The following is an 18,991-nucleotide window of genomic DNA, read 5'->3' as shown; positions in this document are numbered from 1 at the left end:
GGGGTAGGGAGGGTCAATCTCACTCACTTCAGTCCCGAAGCAGATCTTCCTGCAGCAACGCAGGGCATAAGGATGGGAGTGTTCAATGATTTGTCCCTGAAGAGTAAGAAAGGAGCCCTCTGTGGGGGTGGCATTGGAGCCATGAGGACAGCACTATGGAAGCAGGAGATGGATGAGACACAGGGGACACCGAGTCCCTGGGCACGGCTGCGAGGCCCGTGTTTGTGGACAGCAGCACACAGAACATTCAGACCCCGAGTGTCACAGGACCCGTGCCAAGGGCATCCAGCGCTCTGTGGCCACCGCTCTGGGTTAGAGCGCCCTTTGTGGACGCAAAACCAAGCTCTCCCCCATTGCCCTCCCCTGCCAGCAGCCACTCAAGGGTTAATCAGCAGCACATGTCAGTCTCAACCATGAAATGACGAGGAGTCGCTGGGGTTTCTCAGCTCCCGGCAGTTAGATTGCAGGTCTGGGTAACCACCACCCCGTGGTCAGCCTCACGCTTCACCTCGGTGACGTGGGGACGGATACGGGCTTTGCTGACAGAGAGTCTGCAGGACCCTGCAGGACATACCAGTGGTTAATCCCGGCTGGAAGCATCCCAGCCTCTTCCCCGAGGGTTGCAGATGCAGCTGCTTCTAATCAGATGCCACTTCCATGGCACTGTCTGGGCCGGGGGTACGCGTCCTGGGGCGGCTGTGCACCTGGAGGGGAATGTGTAATGGGCTGATTACAGTAATAGCGGCGGTGATTCCTGCGCGAACACTGCAGGAAGCTGCGGGGTTGGCTGTAAAGTGACCAGAGCACAGAGGGCTTAGTGCAGCTAGGTCACTAGGCATAACGATGACTGACTGACGCTCCCTGCCATGTGTTCCAGTCATCAGGGTTCAGACTAGCCCCTGACTCTGGTGGATGCCCTCCCTTGTGCCCTAATCCATGATCAATGTGACCTAGGGCAAAAAGTTCTTTCTTGACTCCAGACTTGGCAATTGGTATGACCCTGAGTGGAAGAGCAACACCCCTAGCCAGAAACCTCCGGGCTTTCCAAGTCACAGCAGGAGCAATGAACCCATCAACACCCCCAGGCATATCTGTGGTTAGTGTTCCTGTGCTTCAGAAAAAGGCAGAAAAACCCAGAAGCCAAGAGCATTCATGGAAGTGGAGGAAAGTCTTCCTGGCAACCAGGGAGGGCTTTTGCTGGTCACCACTTAAGCATAGGATTACCTTCTGCACTACAAGGGAACAACCTCTGCATTGCAACCTGGGGCCTGCAAGCACCTGGCCCCACTGTCGGTGCGAGTGGTGAGAAATCAGAATTCCCTGTCCCGTCATCCCATATCTTCCCTAAACGTATCCAGGTCAGTCTTACAGATGAAGGTGTCATTCCAGAGCTTTCCCCTCTGCCAGTTGGAAATCTTTTCCTAATTCCCAATCTGAATGCATCTGGGTTGAAAAATGAAACACGAATCCCAAAAAACAAAGTTCAACACAGAAGCATCACAGTGCCCTGCAGCAGCACTTTCTGATCAAGAAACTGTGTGGAGCTGGGCAAAAATTTTCAGCTGCTGGCAGCACTGACTACATCAGATTGCCTGGGTTTGAGGTCCAGATCACAACCCATATCTCATACCAGATTCCCAGTTACAGGAAACCAGCATGGTCTCAACTGCTTCACTGGGGCTCCCATGGCCGTGTCACCTTGACCAGAGTTATGACCTTGGAGGATCTGGCTTCTTTAAGGGCTCTGAGAAGCAAATAAGGAGCCAAATTGGAGAGAATGGGCATCTGATCCAACCCTTGCAACTTCCCAGGGATTTCTGGTGCCTTTGAGACCTTTGCAAAGCAGGCCGAAGCTGTGCCTTTCCCCCTAGGTCGCGGCTGCTGTGCAGCACAAGGGGAAGCTGCTGAAACTGTGGAATAATGAAGCACCTCTGTTAGAAGCCAGCAAAGAGCAGATGGTGATGGGAAAAAGAAGCCAGGGCTGGAGAACGCCTCAGGCAAAGAGGTCAATAAGAAAACTGCAACAAAGCCCCTCTTGGGTGGTCCCAGATAAACTGAATTTTAAACTGGACCCAAAAAAAAAAGCGGGGTTCAAGGGCAGGGGAGCCGCCTAAATGCAGTCCTCACAATGCAGCTGAACAAGTCACTGTCCTACCTGAGCTTGCCACGCCAGGCGCAGCCACCCCACCCGCCACCAGAAACTGGGCACCCGCTCAAAGCCTCGACCCGCAGACTCAGCGGACTGCGTTTGTCACGGCAGTGAATAAACAGAGCAAGGAGCCACGGAAGAGTTTATCGGGCCAGCAGCTGGCCCGTCTCCTCCAGCCAGCTGCAGATGTTCGGTTAGGGAAGCTCCACCTTCAGGGCAGCTCCCTGCGAACTCGCCGGGCAGGGAGCAGCTCTAAGAAGGGGCTTGCCAGCCATGAGCTCCGGATTCCTATCCCCTTACATCGCCCTCCTCCAAACCCTGCAACACGGCCACGTGCACAGCAGCAGGGTCCTTCCCGCCCCCCATGCAGAGGGGGAAACCGAGGGACGCAGCCCAGTTCACTTTGCTCTGCCCCCTTGGCAGCCACGGTGCCAGTCCACAGTGGGCACAAAGGGACCACTTGGCCCCTTGCTGCTGCCGTTACTCCAAGAACGTCAATGAGAAGCTCCGGTGCTGGGGGCACTCCTGCCCTCCAGATGTTTCCCCAACTCCAGCGAGGCCCAGAGAGTCTCTGGGCAGTCAGGGACAGCTCTAGCCAGGGCCAGGAGCTGGACCTGCTCTCTGCAGCCTCACACTGGAGTGGCACAAATTCCACACTCTGCCCATGCTCTAACCCCTGCTCCCACACAGGGGGTAAGTCATGGCTCAGACAGATTAAGTGACATGCCCACACTTGTACAGTCAAGCTGCACCTGCATCTCCTGAATCCCAGCCCAGTGCCTTATCCACAGAGGCCCAGTTCATCCTTGCCCTGCACTGTAGGCACAAGGTGCCAGACAGTGTGACCCACTCCAGGACTATTTCTGGCTAGGACCACGGGCAGTTGACTTATGTCAGACCCACTCGTTCCAATAAACCAGCTGGGTCACCCCGTTGTGAACTCTAGTTAGAGGGGGGTGGGGAAGAACTCTGTTTCACTGAAAACAAGCAGATTTTTTTTTACACGCTCCAGTTGTTGTTGGGTTTTTTTTTAAACAAACAAAAAAAAAAAACACCCAAAAAAACCCACAGAACTGGAAATTGTAAGAAAAGAAGTACGTTAATGAAGTCCTGGAGTCCACCACGACTGCCTAGCACGCACTGAATCTGGATTCTGCAGCCAGCCCCGTTTCCTTCTTCAACACGGCTGTCAGGTTTAACCCCTCCCGTACCAGTTCATCCTGCTCACCAGCAGTTTCATTTCTGAGTTCAGTCTCCTCCTCTTCAGTGCAGAGCTCCGATCACATTAGATTCCCCCAAATCTCTCCGGTCCCTCTGGGGGACCTCAACTCCTAGTGACCTCCCAGGCAGGCTCAGCACTTCGAACAATGCAACATAGGACAACAGGCCCAAGGGATTTCCAGCTACAGTCCTAACATGGATTTCCATGATGAACTCTGGACCCCTCTACAGAAGGTGAGCGTTCACCTGACTCCAACTAAAGAGACCATTTTACAGGGGGAAGCAGCAGCATTTCTGTGATTCACCAAGAAGCTGAGAAGACTTGGTTAGTGAGCACTTTAAGAGGTGACACCTTTATTGGCATCACTCTGTATTGTTCTTTTGTTGCCCTCAGGTGGCCAAACCTCCTGTGCCTTGCAGGAATCAGGCATGTGCTTACTACGTGGAGTCAGTACAGTCCTTGGGTAAAGCACTGGACAAGACTCAGGAGACCCAAATTCTATCCCCAGCTCTGCATTTGGATGACCTTAGGCAAGTCACTTCACTGCTCCATGCCTCAGTTTCCCCCATCTGTAAAACAGGGACTGTGCATGATACCAATCTCCCCTGTGAAGTGCTTGGAGACCTAGGCTGCATATATCAGACTATGTATCCCTTCTACCCATTGCATATCGTTTGCCCAATTGAATTATAAAATCATTGGTGCAAGGCCTATCCAATATGCATGCTAAATCATTTTTAAGTTATGACTAAGAAACGGCTTGCGCAAGCTCCGGCCTGTTTGTGTTTGGACAATGACAACAAAAACCAATTAACGACTCATAATGTCTAGTTACCCACCAAAATCCTGCCTCAATTGATGTCAAAGGGAGGTTTGTCACCAACTTCATGGGGGCCAAGTTTCCCCACCTGCGGTTCCAAACGTGCAGCGATCTCCATGTCTCCTAACCAAGGTTCCTACCAGCTCTGCAAGTCCTAGTTCTTTGACAAAGCCTTTTTTGATTGCAGAAAAAGTTCATGGCTAAAATTTACAGGGGTGGAGGTTGTAGCCGTGTTGGTCTCAGGACGTGGGCAGCCAAGGTTCTTTGCGTGAATCTGGTATCTTTTATTAGACCAACTTAAATAGTTGGAAAACAATTATTAAGCAAGCTTTCGGGTTCAAAAAAAGCTTTTGAATATTAATATTAATAATATTCAGGGGCCCTGCAGGCCTCATAGAATGGCCTGGCAGGCCGCATTTTGCCCACCCCTGCTCTTGAGACGTGTGTATGTTTAAAATAAAGCATCTAGTGTTAGCTTAACCCTTGCCTGCTAACACACAGGATCCAGTGCAGTGAAAGGCTGGTACAGAAGCCTCCAAGCTGGAACCAGAACCCAGTTGTTTTCCAGCCGGGAGGTCTTGTTCTGTGCAATAGGCAGAGGCACCCGTCATAAAACAATAAGTGCACAGTCCAAACTCACTGCCATAAACACCAGGGCTCCCCCACACACTCTGGTAGAATCGAGCGGTAGGAAACATGCCTCAGGGCAGTCCCGGCTGCTGCAGGCTGGGCGGCTCAGTTACAGGGAGGAAAGAAAGAGGCACTGCAGTCTAGAGAGCTGGGAAACAGAGCCCAGCACAGCCAAAGGCTGCAAAGTGTAGCACTGCGCCTGCAGGGACAGTCATCACAGCCGTAAAACCCCACTATACCTCCTACCCCGCCACCCTACTGCCACTCCTTTAGGTCTCCAGTGCAGAAAGGACAGGCCTAGTCTCTCTAGATCCAGGCCGGGAACTGGTCAAAACTGAGGAGCGGTGGAAGGAGAGCACGGAGCTGGACAATAGCGGGTAGCACTGAAGGAAACCGGGATCTTCGGATTAGAGAGCAACGCGTTACAGTTGTGCACTCATGGAGGGCCAGGGCCAAGACAGCAGGGTGCTGGGGGTTGGGACCGAGGGACATTGGCAGAGTGTCCATGCTCATGGCAGGGAACCCCAAACCATTAATGCTTCAGCCCCAAGGGTCAGTGAGCCTGGACCCCATGCTGCAGGGGAGTCCTTCACATTCAGCCAACCCTTTACACTCCATGCACGGTGGGAGGTTTGGATTAGAGCAGGATAGCCTTCCCATGGTGGATGCCGAGCTGGTGCAAAACCAACTGGAAAAGCTAGACATTTATAAGTCAGCAGGACCGGATGGGCTCCACCTGAGAGTGCTGATGGAGCTGGCCAAGGTCATTGCGGAAACCCTGGCAAAACTCTTTCAGAAATCGCGGCACACAGGGGAGATCCTCAAGAATTGGAAGAGGGCCAATATTGTGTCCATCTTCAAGGGGACAAGGGAGGACCCAGGCAACTACAGGCCAGTCAGCCTAACCTCCATCCCAGGGAAAATCCTGGAAAAACTCATTAAAGGATCTGTGTGCAGTACCCTCAATGAGCGTAAGATGCTGAATGACAGCCAGCATGGCTTTGTCACAGATAGGTCTAGTCTTACCAATCTCATCTGCTTCTATGGCCAGGTCTCTCACTACCTGGATGCAGGAGAGAAGGTCGATGTTATATACCTAGACTTCCAAAAGGCTTTTCAGCCAATATCCCATGATATCCATGTGGAAAAATTGGAAGATGGTAGGCTTAACTGCTCAACAATTCAGCGGGTGGGAAACTGGCTGCATGGTAGGACCCAGAGAGTTCTCATGAACGGATCTGTGTTGTCCTGGCAAGAAGTGGCCAGTGGTGTCCCTTAGGGGTCCAGCCTTGGACCGGTGCTTTTCAACATCATTATCAATGATTTGGATGTGGGGGTGAAAAGCTCCCTGGCCAAGCTTGCAGATGACACCGAGTTATGGGGGAGCATGGTCATGTCAGGAGATAGGTTGCAGATATAAGCGGACCTGGACAGGCTGGAGAGTTGGGCGGACTGGAACCAGATAAGGTTCAACACACAGAAGTGTAAGGTGCTCCATCTGGGGACAAACAATCCCTAACATACCTACGGGCTCAGTAGGAACAATTTGACTTGCCCCACAACCAAAGGGGACGTAGGGGTAGTGATCGACCATCGCAGGAACATGAGCCGGCAGTGCAATGCTGTGGCCAGCAGGGCAACCAGCACGCTGGCACGCATTAACCATTGCATCTCTTGCAAAACTAAGGAAGTAATACTCCCACTACTCTGCACTGGTGAGACCACAGCTGGAGTACTGCATCCAGTTGAGGGCACTGCACTTCAACAAGGATGTGGAAAAACTTGAGAGGCCCCGGAGAAGAGCCACCCATCTGATCAGGAACTTGCAAGACAAGCCATACAAGGAAAGGCTGAATGACCTGGGCCTCTTCAGCCTACAGAAGAGGAGGCCGAGAGGGGACTTGGTAGTGGCTTACCACTACATCAGGGGAGTACATCAAGAATTTGGTTCACCAGGGCACCCCTGGGGAAGACCAGGAGCAATGGGTACAAACTCCTGGAAGGCCACTTCAGGCTCTATTCTAGGAAAACTCCTTCACAGTCAGGGTGTCCAGACTGTGGAATAAGCTCCCTCCAGCAATGGTGCGATCGTCTACCCTGGAAATCTTCAAAAGGAGATTGGACGGTCACCTCGCTGGGGTCATTTGACCCCAGTTGTCTTTTCCTGCCTAGCACAGGGGGACTCGGCCCGATGATCTACAAGGTCCCTTCCAGCCCTGTACGGTCTATAAGGGACGCCAAGGTCATGGAGTTGTAAAGGATAATCTTGCAGTTTAAGGACATGGGAGAACTGTGATCACATCTCCGCTCCTCCACAGCCTCCCTTAGTGGCCCTGTGCCTTTATTAATTCCCCTTCCTAAGACGGGAGACACCAGCCTTTCTCCGGACTCCTTGCCTATTTAGGTGCAAACTCTCTAGGGTAGGACCTGTGCCTTGTGCTGGAGGCCCCATCATGCTACACAGTTTGAGTGGGAGCCTTTAAGGGCTACTGCTCCCCAAATACGCATGGTATGTCTCTGCTGAGCAATAGCAGGTTTTCTTCCGACAGGAGGAAAGAGCAAGGACCTGGAGACGGGAAAGGTTTTGAGGGCAAGGGTGGGAAACAGGTCACAAGCCAGGACTCTGGCTCTCCTTTGTGGGTTGCAGCTGCAGCCACTGGGCAAGCCGAGGGAGCAGCTATTATTCCCCCTGACCACAGCAGCTCACTGAATAACCCCATGTGTAAACAGCCGGCAGGAGCCGAGGTAGTGAAGGCACACACAAAACAACCATTGCCTGCTTCCCTCCCTGACGTTTGCCCCCTAGGTAATGGCAGAGCTCTGGCTCTCTCCAAGCCAGCCTAGCCACAGATTCAATGCCAATGCCCTGCTCTTGCCTACAGTGGTTTCCAGCCCAGGCTCCCTGAGCCTCTTTCCAGAGAGATGCCAAAACCACCTTGTGCCCCATGCCAGGCTCTCCATGCCACAGCTTGCAACAAGAAGCCCTTCAAGCAAGTTCTGCATTTCCAAGCAACAAGGACAGGAGGCTGCGGCTTCCCCACGCCTCACTCGCATTAAGCCGCTGGGCCTGTGCTCTGAAGTGCCCCCCTCCTAGTCTGACAGGCAAGGAGAGGAGTTGGTCATGGTGCACCCACAGTGGCAAGAGGGCTGGAGGACTCTGCTCCCTTGGACTGGCCATGGTTACCCATCCTCTGGTGCCCTCCGAGCCCAGCCCCTACCTGACGGAGAGGACCTCTTGCTCCTGCAGTAGTTAGGCTTAGGAGGACTGCCCCTGTCCAGTGCTGAATCAATGGAGATGTTTCAAAGGGGCATGCTGGCAGGCCCAGCTCCATCCTGGGCACTAGGCAGTGAGAAGCGGTGGCTTGGGAATCCCAGGGAATGAAGCTCTGAGAAGATGAAGTCTAGCACAGGCACTGGGAGCACACACCGCCACCGGCATGACCCACGCAAACGTCCTAAGACTCCCAGGTGGCACAAAGGCCAGTCGGCAGAGTGCCAGGCACCTGGATGAGGTGCCTGCGCCAGTGGGGGCCAAGCAGGCTGCCCTTTACAAAGCCTACCCAGTGGTCTCTGGCCCCAGACTGAGGAGGTCTGCAGTGCCCCATCCTGCCCTTCTCCAGCCCATGACCCCAGACCCTGCCTGGGTCTGTTCGTGCTTTAGCCTTGTCCCTGGCTCTGGCTTGGCTGCCACTCCTGTCTTAGGCTGGATGCTGGTCTCACTGGGATGCCCCCAAAACCTGAGATTTCTTGTCTCCTGATGTCCAGCCCTGCCCTGGCCACAATTTCAGGATCATAGCCCCTGACTTGGGTCCTGCCTTAGATCCTCTGCTTCAGTCAGGACAAGCCATGTTAAAGCACCTCATAACATTTTGCTCTCCTCACCCAGTTAGGATCCAACCCAGCCACCTGGTTGCAGAAGGCCCTGTGGCCCTACCCTCACCACATCAGCCCTGGCTGGGTCCAGCCTTGATGCTGCTTTCGGGACCTTTCACTGCTTTCCAGCAGTGCCACCCCTGGCCGTGCCATGCTCACTCCAGCTGGGTTCATCCCAGCACACGACGCTAGCCTGAGCTTTCCCCAAGCCGCATCCGCTGGTGAGGGCAGCTGGCAGGAAGGAAGCAACCAAGTGCAAGGACATTTTGGCAGAAGGTGCCAACTGGGTGCATCAGAGAGGCATGAGCTAGCATTTCAGCTCTCCTCTATGGACTGAAGCAGCAGCTGCAGCACTAAGCCTGTGAATGGCTCTTCCTCCCCCAACCACAGGGTCAAGGAGGGAAACATATGAAGCAGGCATGGAACAAGTCCATGTGTTCTTCCTCTGTTGCACAACAGTGCAGAAAAAGGCTCTTGCACAAGTGTTGGTTACATCTCACTGGAGCCAGGGCAAACATTTCCTAACATCCCTGGGCACTGCTCCAAGGGAAACAAACCACCATCGTAGGCACGGAGGTGGCCAGAAGAAAGTGTCTCAGCACATCGTGGAGATGCTCCCATGTGAAATCAAGGGCCATGGGCATCTCCTTCTCCCCATGCATGCTGCTTTCCCCCTCCCTTCCAGCCCCGAGGCCCTACAGCTGAGAAGGCTCAAGAGATATGAGAGGGAGAGGCTGAGACCTTCAGGCAGGCCAAGCAAACTGCCCCGCAGCCAGCTAATGCCCCTCCACCCCAACCAGACAGCCCAGCCCTAGAGGCCCTGCCGCTGCCAGCTGTGCCATGGCTCCTCCATGCCAACCTGCAGCCCCCTGCTATCCCAGCCCTGTACTTCCCCTATGTGCACCCAGGCCCACAGCACCCTGCAGTCCCAGCCCAGTGTTTTCCCCCCCTCCTCCCTCTGCCTGCACCCCAGTTTTACTGGTACAAGGTAGGGAAGGGGTAGGAATGCTAATCCTGCCTCTGAGCAGGGGGTTGGACTTGATGACCTCTCAGTCCTTCCAGGCCTACATTTCTGGGAGTGCAAGATCCAAGTTCTGACTCCATGGACCCAGCGCGAGACTCCTCCAGCCTTGTCCTCAGCTCCCCCCACCCCTCCCGAATCTCACACCCGGTCGCCTCGCCTTCGTTTCTTTCCTAGCACCAGCATTGACCTCCCGCTATGAGTCACCGTCTCTGAAGCAGATCCCAGTGTCAGGGATGGTGTTTTGGTGCTGTGCAGGGAGAGGGGATGCCTACACGGGTCCCAGAAAGGAAGTCAGGTCACCCCAAAACCCCAGCCTGTGGTGGGGGCACAGGAAACAAATGGGCCCCATAGATAATTGCCATGTGACTGCAGCCCTGGGGCTTGCACAAGCTGGTAACAAGGCAGGCACGTGGCTTGGGGACAGGTGTGGGCCATACCTCATGAGAGGGTTTGCTGTGGTGCTGCTTCCCCTCTGGAGGGGTGCAGAGTAGAGCCCGGCGAGCCATGGCCCCCCTCAGACAGCCACAGAGCAGGAGATGAGTTCAGGAGCTCTCACTCCAGTCTTAGCGGGTGGGTATTTGTACCACCGTGGCAAGGAGACAGCATGGAGGAAAGAAGCCGTGGAGACTTTCCTCTCACCCCAGACCTAGAGACAGTCTCGCATGACTGCAGCCGAGATGCACAGGGAGGTGGGGAAGTTCGTCACACTGCTGCCCTGGCGAGCCCAGGCAAGAGCACGCTTGGAGCCCACCCCGGACTGCTCCAGGGCCATCAACACGGAAGATCAGGGAGCTTCGATGCACCAACCTGGAACGTTTGAGCCATTTAAAAAATAATTAGAGCCACCACCAGCCCAGCCCTCCTGCCCCCAGGAGAAGCAGTCTGCAGCCCAGAGACAGCGGGGGGGGCAGGAGCCCGGAGGCCGCAGCACTGACGCCACTGGTGAGGGGAGGGAGTGGAAGGCGCCGAGGCTCTGGCACAGGACGACGGAAAAAAGGAGAGAGTTTGCAAGGCTCATCTAGGAAGCAGCTTGCCCTGTGGCCTGGGCAGTGGGAAGGGAGGATAGCAGCATCTGGCCTGCAGCGCTGGGGTCAGCATCAGCCCTCCAGGCTCTCAGCCAGAGAGGAGCCATCCTGCGTGGATGCGAGGCAGCTCCTCCATCTCCTTGACAGACCCCTTTGAGAACTTCCTGCCTCACGTCAGTGGTCCTGGAGCGATTCTCCCGGGCTCTGCTCCGAGGCAGAGAGGGGCAGCATGCCTAGGCTGAAGGGGGCGAGGGCAACGTTCCCACTTTGCACCCTGCAGCCCAGCTCCCACCCAGGGAGGGTCACACATCTGCCCAGTCCCTGGCCCTCTCTGCCCTGCCAGCTCAGTAGACTAGATGATGAATTGGCACATGGTGGGGGCTGGGGCAGATAAAGGCAGGACTAGGGGGTGCAGGCGGGAGTGGGCAGTCTGCCCCGCATCCCAGGCACACTGACTGTGGCAGTGGGGAAACTTCTGGAGTCACCAGGGACTTGTCCCCACCAGCTCAGGGACTGGGATTCACCAGATGTCTGGAGCCCCTTCTTACGCATCAGCTCCCACCCCAGTGCCACCAGAAGGTGCTGTGCTGATGAGGCAGGACAGCTCCACGACCTAGTGCAGGTGACAGGGGAAGGCTGCACAGGAAGCCTCTAGGTACCAGCCCGCCTGCCCTGCCCCCAAGCCGTAAGCCTGCCCTTCTCTGGGAAGTGAATGCACTCCGGTCCCTGCGTCACGAGCATCCAGCTGTCCCCTTTTGGATGACATTCACTGCCTGCTTGGCTTTATTGCTTTCAAAAGCATTGCAATAAACAGTAGTGAGGTCCAGAGCTTAGTGGGAACCTGACAAGGATCAGCAGCTACTGACAGCACCAGAGGGACAGTAGGCAAGACCAGAAAAGCAACCAAGTGCTATGGAAAGGAACAGAGCCCTCTGAGCCGCAGACATGAACCCCACTGTGTCCATACTGTTGGAGGTGGGACATTAGCCTAGTTGGCTTGGCCTGGGTGTAGAGGGTGGTTGGGGGAAGGGAGGGAGGGACCGGGGATAGAGCCGATTTGGGTGAAGAGCACATCCCACCGCGAGCTGGGTGCAGCACTTGAGATGCCCTGGAGATGCTGGGGGGGGGGGCAGCTTTGGACACAAAGCACGTGGTCTACAATGAAACAAGCCCAAGGCCCAGAGCAGCATGCCAGCGCGCCAAGAAAGAAATGCAGGAAAAGACACAGAACAGGACAGGCCACACCTCCAGTCTGCAGCCTCCCACCCTCGTGGCACCTCTTGCTTCACCTGCTGTGAATCTTTTTCTACAGACCTGCCCCTCCTGCTTTCCTTAGCGCTGCAAGGATTGCATGAGCTTATGTGCGGGGCCAGAGCCCTGGACTCGGAGCTTGAACCAAACCCAGAACAACAAGCTGCCCTGCACGAGAGCCACCACTGCCCTCCACTGGATGCAATCAGATCTGATCAGCGAGCCAGAGCAGAAACTGCTGTGGAGCGAAGACCGTGGTGAGGCATGGACAGTACCTGAGATTCACTGTGGAAGGCAGGAGACATACCCCTGTGCATGTGGCAACAAGGAAGGAGTTCTGCAAGACCACAGGCCTGTTCCCAGCAAAAGCCCAGCACTGCCATAGACATTAGTCCAGACCTCCAGGGAAGAGCTGAGACATAAGTGGGATTTGGGATGAAGAAGCAAGGGCAGGGGCTGATCTTGCCCCCCTCCAGATGTGGGCAGCTGGCAGTTTCATTTCTGCTGGGTGTTACCACTCTGCCCAAATCCAGTGCCCTGGTCCGCGCTGCAGCTGGGGAGGGGATGGACATGAGGAGGTCTAGCAAAGGTGCCACCACCTCCACGGGGGGAGACAGCTGGGCTTCTAGGGCTGGTGAGTGCATCCAGGGGGAGTTTGGACTCCAAAGCCCACACAAGGCAATGAACAAATCAGGCCCCCTGGCAGCCACTAGTTAGCTTCAGCCTTGGACTGTGGGAAATTGGGGGCTCTCTGCCCCCTGCTGGTGGTGACGGGCAAGAGCCATCAGACAATGAGATTCCCCGGGGGCTGTGAGAGAAGCAGGCTCCAAGCATTGCAGGTTGGATTCCCAGAAGTCAAGTCACCCCAGGACCTTTTGGCTGCAGCTCCTCGTGGTAGAAGCCGTGTCTCCCTTGGAGTGTGCAAAGCATCACGTGTACTTGTACTGCTGGAGCAGTTCTCTTTAATAAGAATCATATTTATATTACCCGGTTCCAAATGCTACAGGCCATCTCTCTTTCCAGCCAGCTGGGTTCCCACCCCTTCCCCAGGGAGATGCATCCACTCTCTAATAGCCTGGCAGGTACTTCCCCTGACCCCCGCAACACACAGCAGCCAAAATTCCTCTTTGCCTGCCAGAAATGAGATTAAGCGATGTATGATTCCCACCTGTATTAGCATTGTGTGTGTGCGCACGCATGCATACACACACACAGAGCATCATCCGTTGTTCAGATCAGGGCCCAAGGAGTCAGGACCCCTGGGGTCTATTTCTGGCTTTCAGGGTAGAGTTGAATCTGGAGCTGATTGAGTAATAGTTTCTTCTGTTCAGGGCCAAGCCATGGGGGGGGGCGGGGGGATTAGGTTAAACTGGAACAGACTAAAAACAAACAAAACATCGAACAAGACAAGAAAAAAAAATTATGCATGTGTATATTGCTTCAGATCAGCAAGCTGTCCAGCCAGCACCAACCCTTTCATTGTGTTTTATTTGAGGCTATTTAAATCCAACTACAGAAGTTGATCCATTTGTCTAGAGGAAAAAAAAAAAAAGGTGGAGAAACAAAATGTTCAAAAATGTGATACGGAAATGTTTCAACATCCTCAAATCCTCCCCAACTCCATCACTTTTCTTTGGCCAAATCTTTTTGCAGAATTGGGTCAAAGTCTGCAAATAGTTTCAGTCCCTCTGCAGCTCCGCTTTTCAATGAACTGACACTGCACTGAAAAATGTTCTCGTGCTCATGAGATTGGAGGATGCTTTCCATGGGTTGGAGTCACAAGTCCCAAGCTCTGAAATGGATTTGCCGTGTGACCTAAATGCTTCTCACGCTGATGAGTTCAGGTGACTCGGGACCTCTATCAGGGTTTACCAGCAGTTAGAAAAACCATCATCTGCACTCAGTAAAGCAAAGGTGTGATTTGAATGACACTTTTTTTAGCTGAGAAAAAGAACAAACAGGAAGTAAAGTCTAAGACAGAGAGAGCACATAGTGCACGTCTCCCATGTAACAGTCTGCACAAAACAGCAGAAAGACAATAATGAGGAAAGAAACTCCTAGGCCAGCTTTGGAGGGGAATGAGAGCGAAGGTTATCTAGCAGGGCAAGAGCCAGGGAGACAGGTGCTGTGAAGGCTTAGAATAGTCAAAGACAGAGCAAGGAGCAATGGTCTCGAGTTGCAGCAAGGGAAGTTTAGGCTGGATATTAGGAAGAATTTTCTCACTAGGAGGGTAGTAAAACACTGGGACAGGTTACCCAGAGAGGTGGTGGAAGCTCCATCCTTGGAGGTTTTCAAGACCCGGCTAGACAAAACTTTGGCTGGGATGAGCTAGTTGGGGCTGGTCCTGCTTTGAGCAGGGGGGTGGACTAGATGTGAGCTCCTGAGGTCCCTTCAACCCTCATTTTCTATGCTTATCTCTAAAGGGGTTGCCAGCTACAGTATTCCTGGCTGAATGGATCATTTAAAATGTGTTTCTTATGGGAACTAAAAAGGTACCAGAGAAGGTAACGGCAACAATTCATTTAGTGCTAAAACAATGCAAAGAACAAGTCTCTGGAAGTACAAACCAGCACAGACTGCTCTGACCTGGCTGAAGAGGACTAAGATAGCACAGGACTTGAACTCATGTACAGTTGCAGCCCTGGCCTCTTAGGGGTAAGGGAAAAGAGAGGAGTCAAACCAGCATGAACTGTGACCAGCCTGCCAGGATCCCTGTGAAAGGCGAGTGACCACTTGGGATTTTGCTTTAGCCTTATCATTACCGCAGAGACCAGCACTTGGGGACAGACAAGACACCTATAGCACTTTAAAAGCAATGGGGGATTGCCTGTGTAGCAGGTTCAGTGTTGCAATGCTCAGTCTCACACCCCCTAGCAGTCAGTCCTGGCCTGCATTTTCACTCCAGCATATTTGTGCCCCCCCCCCTTACCTGCCAGGCCTCTGGTCTCATCTGTTCATGATTTGGGAGCCCACCCCAAGTCCTGCCAGGGTGACAGACAGGTGCCTCTCTCCACAGGGTTCATCACTAGGCTGCCTCACTTCTGGCCCAGCTGAGATCAGTGCCTGGTGAACCACATGCCAAGAAACTCCTTGCAGGACTCCAAGGTCCACTAGTACAGTCGGCCCACCCAATTCATCCGCTCACCCCAAGCTTTTTATTACAATCCAGTCCTCAGGCCTTCGTGAGCCCTGGTCAGTCTTCCCAAGACAATCAGCCTTCAGCAAGCCCACACAGGGCTTAGTAGCCCACAACACCCAAACTACAGCAACCCTTTCTCTCCAGTAAGCTGGCTCATACACCACAGCAAGGCTCCGGAGAGTAGGAACATACCATGCCCATAATAACCAGCAGAAACACGCAGACAATTCTTCCAGGGTCCCTTTCCCCTCTGGCTTATGGGCTACCCTGCTCCAGCTGCCTGAGCTTACTCACAGTTTGGAGCAAGTGCCTTTGCCTTCTTCCACCGGGAAGCTCCTTTCACCTCTACTGCTTGACCCAGCTGCTTCTTATCCATGGAGACTGGCTTTTACCTCCTTTTGGCTCCACTCCTTCAAGCCACAGCCCTTAACAAGGCCTTTTCCTGTCTCAAGCTCCTTTCCTGTGAAGGGATAGGTGTTCCTCATTACAGAATTACCTGCTCTGCAGCTTGCACTTGCCCTCTCTGCACAGCTGAGGGCTCCCGATGTTAGAGGAGGGGGCAGAATGGCTGGGTGACCCCACTTCAAGGTGTGTCTGTGTGGACATGTGCAAATGTAAGGCAACCAAAGGCAGCTTCTGGGAACAAAACTTAGAAGGGTAGCCCAGCCCTAAACAGCCCCCAAAGCATGAGGGGGTCTAATATGCTTTGATGTCTATATGCTGCTATATGTGCTCAGTGCTGTACTGAGAAAGGCTAGGGACAGAAAATACACATAAAGCAGTATAAGGAACCAGAAACCAGTTCAAATCTGTAATATAACAGATGTTCAGTGCACATAAACCGCTTTCAAATGGGCTGAAACTGGTTTAAGATAAACCTGGATGGATGTAGTATCAGACTTAATTGATTTAAGTTAAATCAATTTGTTGAACGTTTGTCCCAGACCCCCTCCAGATTCAAGTTAACTCACAGTCCCCCAGCATCCCAGGATGCTTTGCACCACCCCTTGCAGGGTGAGGGGCTAGCTTTGGCTCCATCAGAGCAGGGAGGAATACTCTAACGCCCCCCAACTTCTGACCTGGGCCACTGCAGACATGTGGCTACATTTCTGGAATCAGAAGTGAATGTCTGTTCACTTGCTTATCAGTTCAATCCATGCAGCTTAGACTAACCTGTGAAGATTGAATTGATTCAGCCTCAGGCTTTTTGACTCTCTGTACTTAAAATAGTCCCTTTTGTGGTTAGCCCGGCCTGTATAGGCCAGACACACTGGAAGTGACTTGCCCAGAGTCACATGATCAGTAATAGAGAGAACCAAAAGTCCTGAGCCCCAGTCTAGTGCCCTTTTTCATAAGAACATCCTCGCCCCTTCCTCACTGCCTGCAGGGCTGGAGAGCGCATCCCTAATAGGGACACAGTATCCCTTCCTTCAGGAGAAGTCGTTGATCCCTTACCGACCTCTTTGTGCCACGCCATGGGCTCCTTCTGCTGACTCCCTCTGCTGCCAGGAAGGGAAAACAGACTGATCCTTATCACCAAAAGCAAGTACATTGAGTGCCTCTACAAATCATGATCAAGCCCATGGACTGAGACATACTCTATCTGTTACTATGAGTGATTCCTGCTTTTTCCTCCAGAAGCTGCTATTTAGCAGCCCAAGCCAGGCCACTGAACAGCCAGCTTACAGTGTGACCCCTATCTCTCAAAACTTATTGCAAGAGATCAGGGGCTCTTGCCTATCAGTGCTAAGAGCAAGCATCAGGCCAGTCATGTGGCCCTGATGGAGGATTGCACGGCCATTGCTTCTGGAGAAGCTAAAATGCCAGCTTCAGATCTGCCCTTATCATAGAATCATAAAAACCATAGAAAATGAGGGTCAAAAGGGACCTCAGGAGGTCATCTAGTCCAGTGGTTCTCAACCTTTTTTGCACCAGGACCCATCTGTAAACATCAATGGTCAGTCCCAACCTGGTAAATAGTTTAAGTAGAAAACAGCCCCCTGGCCCTGCTGGCCTCTCATTCTTGACCCATTGCCCCTGCCCCCAGTGCCTCAGTGTGTGGGGTAGGGGGTAAGTATGTATGGTGGGGGGGGGGCATGGGGGGCCCCAAGCAGCCCCTTGCAGGCTGGAACTCTTCCAGCCTGGAAGGGAAAACCCAAGGTCCCCACATTTTTCTCCTTTCAAGGAAAATCCATTTTTAAAGTTTGCTCGTGACCCTTTCTTATATTCTTGTGACCCACTTTTGGATCATGACCCACAGGTTGAGAAAGGCTGATGTAGTCCGCCCCCCTGCTCAAAGCAGGACTGTCCCCAACTAGATCATCCCAGCCAAGTTTTGTCTAACTGGGTCTTAAAAACCACCAAGGATGGAGAGTCCACCACCGCTCTGGATAGCCTGTGGCAGCACTTTACCACCCTCCTCACAAGAAACTTTTTTACTAATCTCCCTTGCTGCAACTTGAGACCATAGCTGCTTGTTCTGTCATCTGCCACCACTGAGAACAATCTTGCTCCATCCTCTTTGGAACCACCCTTAAGGTATTAAATCCCAACCCAGTCTTCTCTTTTGCAGATTAAATAAGTCCAGTTCCCTCAGTATCTCCCCATAAGTCATGTTCCCTTGCCCCCTAACCATTTTTCTTGCTCTCCACTGGACTCTTGGGTACCCTTCATCAGGCACCTAAGTACCAGCCAAGCATGGGAAGAACCCCTTGATGCCAGTCTCCTATGGTGTTGTGCTGGGATGTTTCCTCTTCCTGGTTGCCATAAGAATGCTACACCCAGACTTCCCCGTGAAGTGTTGCTCACCCTGCAAACTCTGGAACTGGCCATTTGCTTGCAATGCTGCAGGCATCCGCGGCAGAATTGGGTCCTCCCCTTCCTCACTGTTTTGTGTGCCTTAGCCTCAAGGGTAAGGAGAAGGCACATCGTGGCGATGACACCATGGTATTCCAGCAGTTCAAAATGTTTCCTGAGTATTCAGGCTGGAATAAGACTGTACTTGCCTGAACTCCACTTAGATGCCTGCTGAGTGAAATAGAGTCCAATGAGCATAAAAGCAACCAGGAATCTGCTCTAAGCAAGGCCTGGCCACATGCAAGCTCTTCTCACATTGGGTACATGAAGTCCACAGCATACACCTGATCCTGGAAAAGAGCTCCCACACCTACATGTGGGAGTCCTTTCTTGCATCTTTGTGACAGAGCCACACTTGCCGTAGCCTTGAACTTGTGGGCTATTAACTGTATGCTTTAGCGCCCACACCATTCCAGTACCTGGAGTAGGAGCAAATAAAGGACAGCAGGAGAGGGCTGGACAGCAGGCAGCAGCTGGAAGCACGCCAGCATCCCTTGCCCCACAGCGCTGTGTCAAGGATGGGCAAGTCTGAGCTCTGGGTCACTCTGATCCCTGCGGGCAGGCTGGGCTGAGAGTAACACAACAGGGGGTCAGCCAGAAAACACAAAGCTGCTTCCCAGAGACCCTGCAGAGCCAGGATCCAATTTCCAATCCACGGTCCTTACTGAGCATCCTTACCAGTGCTTCTCGCTTCTCACAAAGCCAGTGTCCAGCAAACAGCACTTTAATCCCATGCTGATACTGGCAGGGGCAGAAAGGTTCCCACAGCACAGCTGCTGCAGTGGTCACCAGCCTTTTCCAACATGTTTGTACGTCCCCCAAAAAACCCAGGACACTTCATTTGAAAAACTTCAAGTGGCAATCTCTGCTGCCTGGCCGTAATGGCAGGCATCAGGAGGGAATGGCTGTGGGTGCAGCTAAGTCAGCACCAGTCCAAGATGTACGTAGTTCCCATCACAATACTATGGTGACAACCACTGGATTGATTGCCAGGATGACTCT

Source organism: Gavialis gangeticus, unplaced genomic scaffold (assembly GCF_001723915.1).
Source record: "Gavialis gangeticus isolate Ggan-Ray unplaced genomic scaffold, GavGan_comp1, whole genome shotgun sequence".
NCBI lineage: Eukaryota > Metazoa > Chordata > Crocodylia > Gavialidae > Gavialis > Gavialis gangeticus.
The sequence above is the reverse complement of the archived record's forward strand: the minus strand, read 5'-3'. Positions refer to the sequence as shown.